General features: G+C 42.0%; 1 protein-coding gene across 1 annotated transcript in view; it reads left to right on the top strand.

Annotated features, from left to right (window-relative positions):
• Positions 1-10,363, top strand: part of LOC121270800 (mediator of RNA polymerase II transcription subunit 12-like protein) — a 604,195-nt gene that overhangs the window by 430,166 nt on the left and 163,666 nt on the right. The window lies entirely within an intron of this gene.

Genomic DNA, 10,363 nt, shown 5'->3' with positions numbered 1-10,363 from the left:
AATACACATGTATAGACATCGGGCGGGGACAGGGCCAGGGCCAGGCTTAGCTGTGGTGCATTTCGACAACTTGCCAACATGCACAATCTAGGGTTGCATTGAAGAATGACCACTGGGGAAAATACTGGTTGGTTGCACCAAACCCTGATGATTGGCTTGGTGGATGTAATACTAGACTGGAAACCTCAAGTTCATTAGTTCAAATCCCACCACAAAATAGTGAAATATTCAATAAATCTGGTAATTTAAAAACAAACTGGCTCACTTTTGGGCGAAGTTGCTTTGGGGAGATTTGGAATTTCTAAGGTGTAAGTGAATAAACCCCTGCTCTTGTAGCAGTGGCAGCAGTGCTTTCATTTTAAGACGTTCCACTGTCTCTGAACTCTCTGATCCTGAAAAGCTAATGTCTGATTGGATCTTGGGAAATCAATGCTGTAGCTTTCTTCGGATACCAGTCAAACGCTGCTGTTTCACCAGAATCATTGTGGAGCTTCCTAATAGAATTCAGAAAGAGCACTTCAGGTCTCTGCCTTGATCAGGTGCTGAGCTACAAAGTAACCCAGCCTTGACCTTAAGTGAGCTCCTTGCACTTGTTGGAGATGAGGGTGGAGGGGCAGGAATTAGGAACTTAAAAAAGTTCGTAGTGAAGTAAAGAAGCGGAGCAGGTTCATTTTGCTCTCCAGGGTAATTATGATTTTGGCAGAGGAGGGCGTGGTCCAATAACATTTGATGTGATCTGGGCAGACCTAATGAAGGATACTTAAACCAATTGCAGATGTATTCAAGTCTATGCCCTTGGACTTGAAGGAATGAAAGTAGGGCCCAGACGTACTGGGAGAATCAATTATGATGGGAAAGAATAAAGGCTTTACTGATGGTGGGGGCATCAAAGGTGAATGTAAGAGTGATTAAGCTGGTTGCCAGCTGCAAAAACATTGTCACGCTCATGCAACATGGACTCATGGGTTTATTAAAAATGGACACTACTTTTAAAACAAAATGGAGAGTTGACACTCTGCTTTTGAAAATAAATGGAGTCGCATGATTAGGTGACCCTTTCCTTTTCTGTCAAAATACATGGAACTATACAAGGCCTTGGAAGATAGTTGACATATGTCTATCCTTTCGATATAAACGACATTTTGGGACATTTTGAGAAGGCATTAAAATACAACAAATCTATGGATTAATGGCAGCCATTATCCAAATAGTTATGCAAACTCATTCACAATGGACTTGCAGGCTTCGTGACTTTGGAGTGGAATTCCAAAGAACATGTGTTGGAAGAATCCCATTCTATCACAAGGATATGTAAATGGGTGAAACTCGAGCACCATTGTACATCAATGACAAGGGTGTCAGAGACCATTTGTGAGAGCAATTAAGAAACATATACCATGGTCACATGACAGAAAACAGGCTGCTGATTAAACTTAGTAAGACATATTTTTGAAGCAGGAGGCAGAAAGAAAGAAGAGGAGTTCTAGACCACAGCTGAGGTGAGAGTGACTGCTCTTGACAGAGTGTGGCATCTAGGAGCTCTGAAAACTCTCTGCTTGGTAGACTCATACCTAGCACTAAGGAAGATGGTTGTGTTTGTTGGTGGTCAATCATCTCAGTTTGTCAACATATCAGTAATTACTTTATCAACGTCCGGTAACAATCTTCTTGTTGACTGGCAATTACATTGTAAAGCAATTACATTGTTAAGAGAGCATTGCTAAAACAAGTGATGGGCATTGGTTCACCTATAAGTGGGCAGAGCTGTAACAGTTCAATGTGAAAGGGGCTGGGCGATTCTGCTACACTGCAGAGCTGCCTTGAGAATAAACCTGCTTGAGGTAAAAGACTAGCTTTGTGCACATTTTTCCACGAAAAACACTTATTATGATTAACAAGTTCCAGGCAATCACTGCAGGAGCTCCTCAGGGTAGTTCCCTAGGCCCAACCATCTTCAGCTGCTTCATCAATGACCTTCCCTCCAGCATAAGGTCAGGAGTGGGGACATTCGCTGATGATTGCACAATGTTCAGCACCATTCACGACTCCTTAGATACTGAAGCAGTCCATGTCCAAATGCAGCAAGATCTGGACAATATTCAAGCTTGGGCTGACAAGTGTCAAATAACATTTGTGCCAGGTGATGACCATCTCCAACAACAGAGAATCTAACCATTGCCCCATGACATTCAATGGCATTACCATCACTGAATCCCCCACTATCGACATCCTGGGGGTTTGTGCTAATCAGGAATTGAACTGGGCTAGCCATATAAATACTGTGGCTACAAGAGCAGGTCAGAGGCTAGCAATCCTGTGGCAAGTAATTCACCTACTGACTCTCAAAAGCCTGTCCATCATCTTCAAGGCACAAGTCAGGAGTGTGATGGAATACTCCCCACTTGCCTGGATGAGTGCTGCTCCAACAACACTCAAAACTTGACACCATCCAGGACAAAGCAGCCCACTTGATTGGCATCCCATCCACAAACATTCACTTCCTCCACCACTGACGCACAGTAGCAGCAGTGTGTATCATCTGCAAGATGCACTACAGAAACTGGCCAAGGCTGTTTAGGCAGCACCTTCCAAACCCATGACTGCTACCATCCAGAAGAACAAGGGCAGCAGTTGGGAACACCACCACCTGGAAGTGCCAGGTAAACCACTCACCATCCTGACTTTGAAATATATTGTAGCTCCTTCACTGTCGCTGGGTCAAAATCCTGGAACTCCCTTCCTAGAACCATAGCACACTACAGCACAGAAAACAGGCCATTTGGCCCTTCTAGTCCGTGCCGAAATATTATTCCGCTAGTCCCATTGACCTGCACCTAGTCCATAACCCTCCAGACCTCTCCCATCCATGTATCTATCTAATTTATTCTTAAAACTTAAGAGTGAGCCCGCATTTACCATGTCAGATGGTAGCTCGTTCCACACTCTCACCACTCTCTAAGTGAAGAAGTTCCCCCTAATGTTCCCCCTAAACCTTTCCCCTTTCACCCTAAAGCCACATCCTCTTGTGTTTATCTCTCCTAATCCAAGTGGAAAGAGTCTACTCGCATTTACTCTGTCTATACCCCTCATCATTTTGTAAACTTCTATCAAATCTCCCCTCATTCTTCTATGCTCCAAGGAATAAAGTCCTAACCTGTTTAATCTTTCCCTGTAACTCAACTCCTTAAGACCTGGCAACATCCTAGTAAATCTTCTCTGCACTCTCTCAATCTTACTGATATCCTTCCTGTAGTTAGGCGACCAGAACTGCACACAATACTCCAAAGTTGGCCTCACCAATGTCCTATACAACCTCACCATAACATCCCAACTCCTATACTCAATACTTTGATTTATGAAGGCCAGTATGCCAAAAGCTTTCTTTAAAACCTTGTCTACCTGTGACGCCACTTTCAGGGAATTATGTATCTGAACTCCCAGATCCCTTTGTTCCTCCGCAATCCTCAGTGCCCTACCATTTATTGTGTATGTCCTACCTTGGTTTGACCTTCCAAAATGTAACACCTCACACTTTTCCACATTAAATTCCATCTGCCATTTTCTGGCCCATTTTTCCAATTGGTCCAGATCTCTCTGCAAGCTTTGAAAGCTTTCCTTGCTGTCCACAACGCCTCCAATCTTAGTGTCTTCAACAAACTTGCTGATCCAATTCACCACATTATCATCCAAGTCATTAATATAGACAACAAACAACAATGGTCCCAGCACAGATCCCTGAGGCACACCACTAGTCACAGACCTCCAATCTGAGAAGCAATCATCCACTACCACTCTCTGTCTTCTCCCACACAGCCACTTTCGAATCCAGTTTACAACCTCTCCATGGATACCAAGTGTCTGAACCTTCTGAACTAACCTCCCATGTGGGACCTTGTAGACAACATCCACAGCCTCTCCTTCATCTACTTTCTTGGTAACCTTCTCGAAAAACTCTACAAGGTTCGTTAAACACGACCTACCACGCACAAAGCCATGCTGACTATCCTTAATCAGCCCTTGGCTCTCCAAATAATTATATATCTGATCTCTCAGAACACCTTCCAATAATTTACCTACTACTGACGTCAGCCTCACTGGCCTGTAGTTATCTGGTTTACTTTTGGCGCCTTTTTTAAACAACGGAACAACATGAGCTACCCTCCAATCCTCCGGCACCTCACCCGTGGCTAAGGACATTTTAAATATTTCTGCCAGGGCCCCTGCAATTTCTACTCTAGTCTCCCTCAAGGTCAGAGGGAGTATCATGTCAGGTCCGGGGGATTTATCTACCTTTATTCGCTGTAAGGCAGCAAGCACCTCCTCCTCTTTAATCTCGATACGTTCCATGACACTATTGCTTGTTTCCCTTCCTTCCTTATACACTATGCCAGTTTCCTGAGTAAATACTGATGCAAAAAAACTGTTTAGGATCTCCCCCATCTCGTGAGGCTCCACACGTAGATGACCACTCTGATCTTCGAGGGGACCAATTGTGCCCCTTACTATCCTTTTACTCTTAATTCCTAATAGCACTGTGGATGTACCTACACCACAGGGACTACAACAGTTCAAGAAGGCAGCTCACCACCACCTTCTCAAGGGCAATTAGGGATGGACAATAAATGCTGACCTAGCTTGTGCTGCCCACATGATATGAGCCAATAAAACCCATTGGGAGGGAAAGGATTCGGGCTGGCCTTTATCTACCTATTTGCGGAACCAAACCAGGTGTTTGCTGCAGGTGTTCAGCTGAACCTTGACTAGAGTGAAGCCAGAGAAAGCTGTTACTTAAGCAGTGAGCCACTGCAAATCAGTCTTCATAAATCTCCAACCTCTGTTTCTTCAGTGGACCACAAAGGGAATCACAAGCCTGCAACGTTTTAAGCCTTCATCTCAAAAGAAGCAGGTGTGACAGTGAATTTCTGGACTTTTAAGACCCAAGTGCATGCTACCTCTTTTGTAAGCACCTTTTCATGTGCGCGTGCGTGTGTTTGCCAGAGACTGAGAGTTGGCGCTGTTGCGTATACATTTCGGGTGTTGAGTAATAAACATTTATCTTTTTTTAAAAATTTACAAGAAAACCTGTCATTTGTCTGAGAGCTACAGCACTCAGCACTTTTATGTTAAAACACATCTGTCTTCAGTCACAAAGGTGGAAAAAGAGGAACCATCCTACTATCTTCCCCCTGCTCATAACAATATTGTGACACGTGGAGTAGGTCGCTGGGTCAAGAAAGTGCAGTTGCATTAGTAAGGTTAGCAGAAATGTTCAATTAGTGCCAATGTTCCTTTAACATCCCCTTGAACAGGCAGACGAGGCAGTTTTGCAGCTGGTTGCATTTTCATAAACAGAAGGCTGTTAATGTTAGTGGCCCTGTGATTGGAGCCCTGTCGGGTGGTCAGTATTCAGGCTGTTGCTGTTTATCATCTTTAACAATAATCTGGATGAAAGTTCACTGATGATACAAAGGTGTGTGTGGCAGAAAGGACCTCAGATGGGAAAAATGGATTATAGCCAGATGTAGATGTGAAAATTGAAGATGTATTTCAATTCAGATAAATTTAGAATGTCTAAATTCTTTCCCACTTAAATTGGCCTATTTTTGATCCTCCTAATCCACAACAAAAGATTTTTTTAAAATTCATTCACGGGATGTGGGCTTGCCCATCTCTAGTTGCCTTTGAGAAGGTGATGGTGAGCTGCCTTCTTGACCCGCTGCAGTCCATGTGATGTAGGTACACCCACAGTACTGTTAGGAAGAGAGTTCCAGGATTTTGATCCAGCGACAGTGAAGGAACGGCAATATGTTTCCAAGTCAGGATGGTGAGTGACTTGGAGGGGAAATTCAAGGTGGTGGTGTTCCCATCTATCTGTTGCCCTTGTCCTTCTAGATGGTAGTGGTCATGGGTTTGGAAAGTGCTGCCTAAGGAACCTTGGTTAATTCCTACAGTGCATGTCACATATACTATTTCACAGAACCTTGCTCCTGCTATAATTTGGGAATTAAGTAAATATAACACAGATATTTCATCATTCTACTGCTAAACCACATCCAAAAATGTGTCTGAGGTTTTCTTCAGTTGTACTCAATATTAAACAGGCTATGAAGTATGTTTTACCCACACGTTCTGCGCTGTCTATTGCTTCCTGCCACAATAACCCATTGTGCAGTTGGTCAACTTCGAGTGAGAAGACCACTTCTTGCGTTACCACAAATCCTGGTGTATCTTTTGTGGAATCTTTCTCTCTTTCCCAAATTCCCAAATTAGATATTTACATAGAAACACTGAAAAGGTACTTCCATCCTAAGAATAAATTAAGAAAAAAATGCAACATGGTGGCAAATACCATGTTGAAATGAGTTAAGTATCAAAGTAGTTTATGCATTGCTTACTCAGGACATGATCAGCATGAAGGTGATAAACAAATAAGGGAATTAAACGCTTGCAAAGAGATTGACGGATGGTTTACTTGTTTACTTATCACCAAACACACAATAATGATACAAATTTAATCAAAATGTATCATTGTGCTGTATAATGAGAATCTGTTTTCATCATTAAGATAACATTCAGCTCCAATTCATCTTTCCATGTTGCATTAAAGAGTTACCATTTAAAGAATTAATGATTTTATAGTTGGACCCATATTTTTCACCCAGTTAACTTTTTTTTGGCCTCTTCCAGATTGCTCCTTTAATAGGCTCTTTGAGGAGCTGCAATAATCATATAGAGCATGAAAAAAAACTTGTGCTAGAAAAGGGTTCTTTGCCCAATATACCTGCTGCACCAAAGCTCATAAATGACCCAAATGGAACATTCCCTGGGTAACCAAAGAAAACTGTATTACATTAATATCAGAAACTCTCAAATACCCTTTCCAACATACATCGATCCTCCCTCTGTAATCAACTTCTTTCAAAGAGACAGTTGATCTCAAAGTCACTGTTTTCTCCCGGCGTCTGTTCTCCATTCTCTAAGGGATGAAAAGAAAATGTCTACATGTCTGCTCGCTAGCTCGTAACTTTTGAATTTTGTACTTGCCTCTTTGCATTGCTCAAGTTCAACCTTTTGTTTACTTCAACCCTTTCTTGTGTAACAGACCTGTACCAAGCTTCCTTCAGTCTCTTTGCAAGCGTTTAATTCCCTTATTTGTTTATCACCTTCATGCTGATCATGTCCTGAGTAAGCAATGCACGAATAATTTTGATACTTAACTCATTTCAACATGGTATTTGCCACCATGTTACATTTTTTTTTCTCGATTTATTCTTGGGCTGTGAGCGTCGTTTGCATTTATTGCTTATCCCCTTGCCCGGTCCAAATAGAATCTGCCATGCCAGGTTTGGAGCTGTTATGCAAAAATGTCCCCTCAGACCCAGAACCAACCATCTCATGTGCAAGGGTTACTGACAAAGAGTCCTCCGAAGCCTCAGCAAAAACAAACTACTTCTGTTTCTCAAACAGGAAAGATTTTTAACATGTATTTTCATAATGATTCCTGAATTGCACAGAAATACCCCTACCTCGGAGCAACTACAAGGCAGTAGTCTCATTGCGTGTTCCGATGATGGAACCAGTTGATGCATTGCAATTGCCAAAAATGCAGCCTTGAACCGACTCACATTGATTAAGCAAGGATCACTTGTGAGGTTTATGGCTTTGAGTTTTGTTTGTTGGTTTTATTCCCAGAAGTTGCTCTGCTTGACAATGGAAATGAGTGAGATCACCTACACTGTGAGATCAAGAAAAAACATAAAGGTTTGCATATATATAGCACCTGATCATGGCTCTCTGAAAGGTCTCGATATGTTTTTACACATTGAATTACTGGTGGAACGTGGTGACCTCTTATGTAGACAAACATGTTATATAGGAAATTAGGGAGGGAGGGTGAGTGAGAGAAAAAGCAACAGAATGGAAAGTTTAAGATGCTTGATAGCGAACAGACCAGGATACTAATCCTACATAGATAAAGAACAACACTGAAATGCCCACAATCTCAAGTGTGCAATCCTTAAAATGACCTGGTGCTTTGCCATGTGATGGTTTACACATGCCATATATCACTCTCGGGAATAGATTCTTCCACTTGTCGAACTAATGAAGTCTTCTTTGAAGACGTGCATGCCTTTGCAATGTAATTCATCTTTGAGCACGAGTCATGCTGTTTCCCTCAAGCTGGACATGGTGTTGTCAATCCATGGAAACCCCTACAAATGTGCACATTTTTGAGCTTATCCAAATGTGATGGGGTAGGTTTTGATGAGACTTCTGAGGTCTCTTTGTCCATGACTCTTGCACGTGAGCTGGTTGGGCAAGTTGTGCCTGCGACCCTGGGTCTGAGGGCACATCTTCAAACCTGGCATGGCGGATTCAATTTGGACTGCCAACGTTGTGGCTTTTTCTGAAGTTAAATCATCATCCTCCGTAAGTAAGCATTCCCTAATCTGTGGAATTGAAGGTTTTTCAAGGTCACAAATTAGTTTGTTGGTTAGTGTGCCAAATTTGCATGTAGACATCAACTGGCACAATGCTGCCATGTATTGTTTCATGAGCTTACCATTTCCTTGGCACCTCTGGTGAAATATGTATCGATCAGTCATCATGTTTCTCTTTGGCCCAAAGTATATCTCGAGAGCACTTCAGTATCAAATGTAGAGGTGTCTTCTCTGAGCTGCTCGGCTATTCATTGGTCTTCTCCAAGACAATGGATGAGTATTGCTGCCTTGTAGGTCGTGGCTACCTCTGGACAGTCCATACCCACAGTGAACAAGTAGGTCCTGAACCCCAAAATCCATCAATCCCATGGCATGAGTGGATCTCCTGGTAAAGAAAGGAAAAGTGCCAGAGCCGGTAAATTGTTCACCATCTTTGTCATCAGTTATTGTATTTTGTGCTTCGGAGATATGGGGAGACAACACACCAGTTTCTATGTGTGAACATGGTGTGGTAATCAGCCATAGTCCACAAAGGGCCATAGACATCTCACTCCATTAGACAGAGACAATTTTATGTAGCTTGAAGAGCACCACTTCACATCAAGAGTGGGGTAAGGCAAACAGGAGGCCTTCATGACATGAACTTTTATCAAAATGCCCACAGTCTTATGCTTCCAGCTTGGCTTCAGTTTATGATAACCACACACAGTGAGTATTGATGGATGCACATAATTGAACACCGAACAATTGAACACAGCACCCTGGAGGAGTTGATTGGCATTGTAGAAAGTATAGTCCCTCATTAAAATGTACCTAACCATTAAATAGCAGCCTTAACTTCCAACTGCAAATGTAATTGGTAATCAACATGCAAATGCAGCGACTTCACGAAACTCACGGGTGATCTGCCATTTTCGCAAAGCTAATGGTGGAGCAGTGCAAATCACCAGCAACTTGAAGAGACTTGCAATTCACAGGTATCTCTTCTGCGGCAAAAGTTGCTAGATGATTTATACAGTAGTAATGGTGGGTACGAGCACCATTAAACTGTCCGCCATACTGGCAGCAAATTCTCAGCCAATATGTAATTAGCATTTGCTCAGTGACCTTCCATTTGATTGACAGTTAATTACCAAATGGACTTGCAGTTTTAAAGTGAAAATAAAGGTTAAATTTCAGCTTGATAGAAAGTGTTCTTTCAATGCTACTTACGTAATATTTAATACTGGATTCTCACTCACATCAAATTCCCGTTTTAAAGTCTTCACTCTGCTAGAAGTTCACTTGCCCAGTTCATTCTGTGCTGTTACATTTCTACCCACTAATAAATAACTTGTAGATACACACCCGTTTAAATTGGCCTGTCAAGCCCCAACCACACATTATCTAATTAAAATCTAAACAATGACTTCCTTACAGTTGAATGACGATTTGCATTTTTAAAGTTGGTGAACTATGTCAAATTTCAGTTTGGTACAAACGTACTTTCAGTGCTACTTACCCACTACTTACCACTGAAAGCTGGGATGGATTCCTGTATAGAAGTTGGAGGCTGCTGGCTTTGCTATTTCTGGGTTGTTCTCCTTTACTGTTCCCATATATTTTATTACAACTCTAATGCTCATGTTGCGTGTTCTAGTTTGAACGTTTTACTTAAAGCTATTTTTTTTTTTGAAACTGAAGAACCAGAAGGGAGATGAGAATTTTCATTAAGAAAGTTATGCTGATCTGGAATGCACTACCTGAAAAGATAACAGCTTCTGTCAGAACCTTCAAAAGGCAATCAAGTGTATATTTAAGAATGATAATTTTCAGGGGTGTGGGAAAGGCAGCAAAGGATTAATTGGTGGCTCTTTCAGAGAGCCAGCAGATGCATGATGGACCGAACGGCTGCCTCCTGTGCTGTATGATTTTATTCAAAT

Source organism: Carcharodon carcharias, chromosome 2 (assembly GCF_017639515.1).
Source record: "Carcharodon carcharias isolate sCarCar2 chromosome 2, sCarCar2.pri, whole genome shotgun sequence".
Taxonomy (NCBI): Eukaryota; Metazoa; Chordata; class Chondrichthyes; order Lamniformes; family Lamnidae; genus Carcharodon; species Carcharodon carcharias.
The sequence above is the reverse complement of the archived record's forward strand: the minus strand, read 5'-3'. Positions and strand labels throughout refer to the sequence as shown.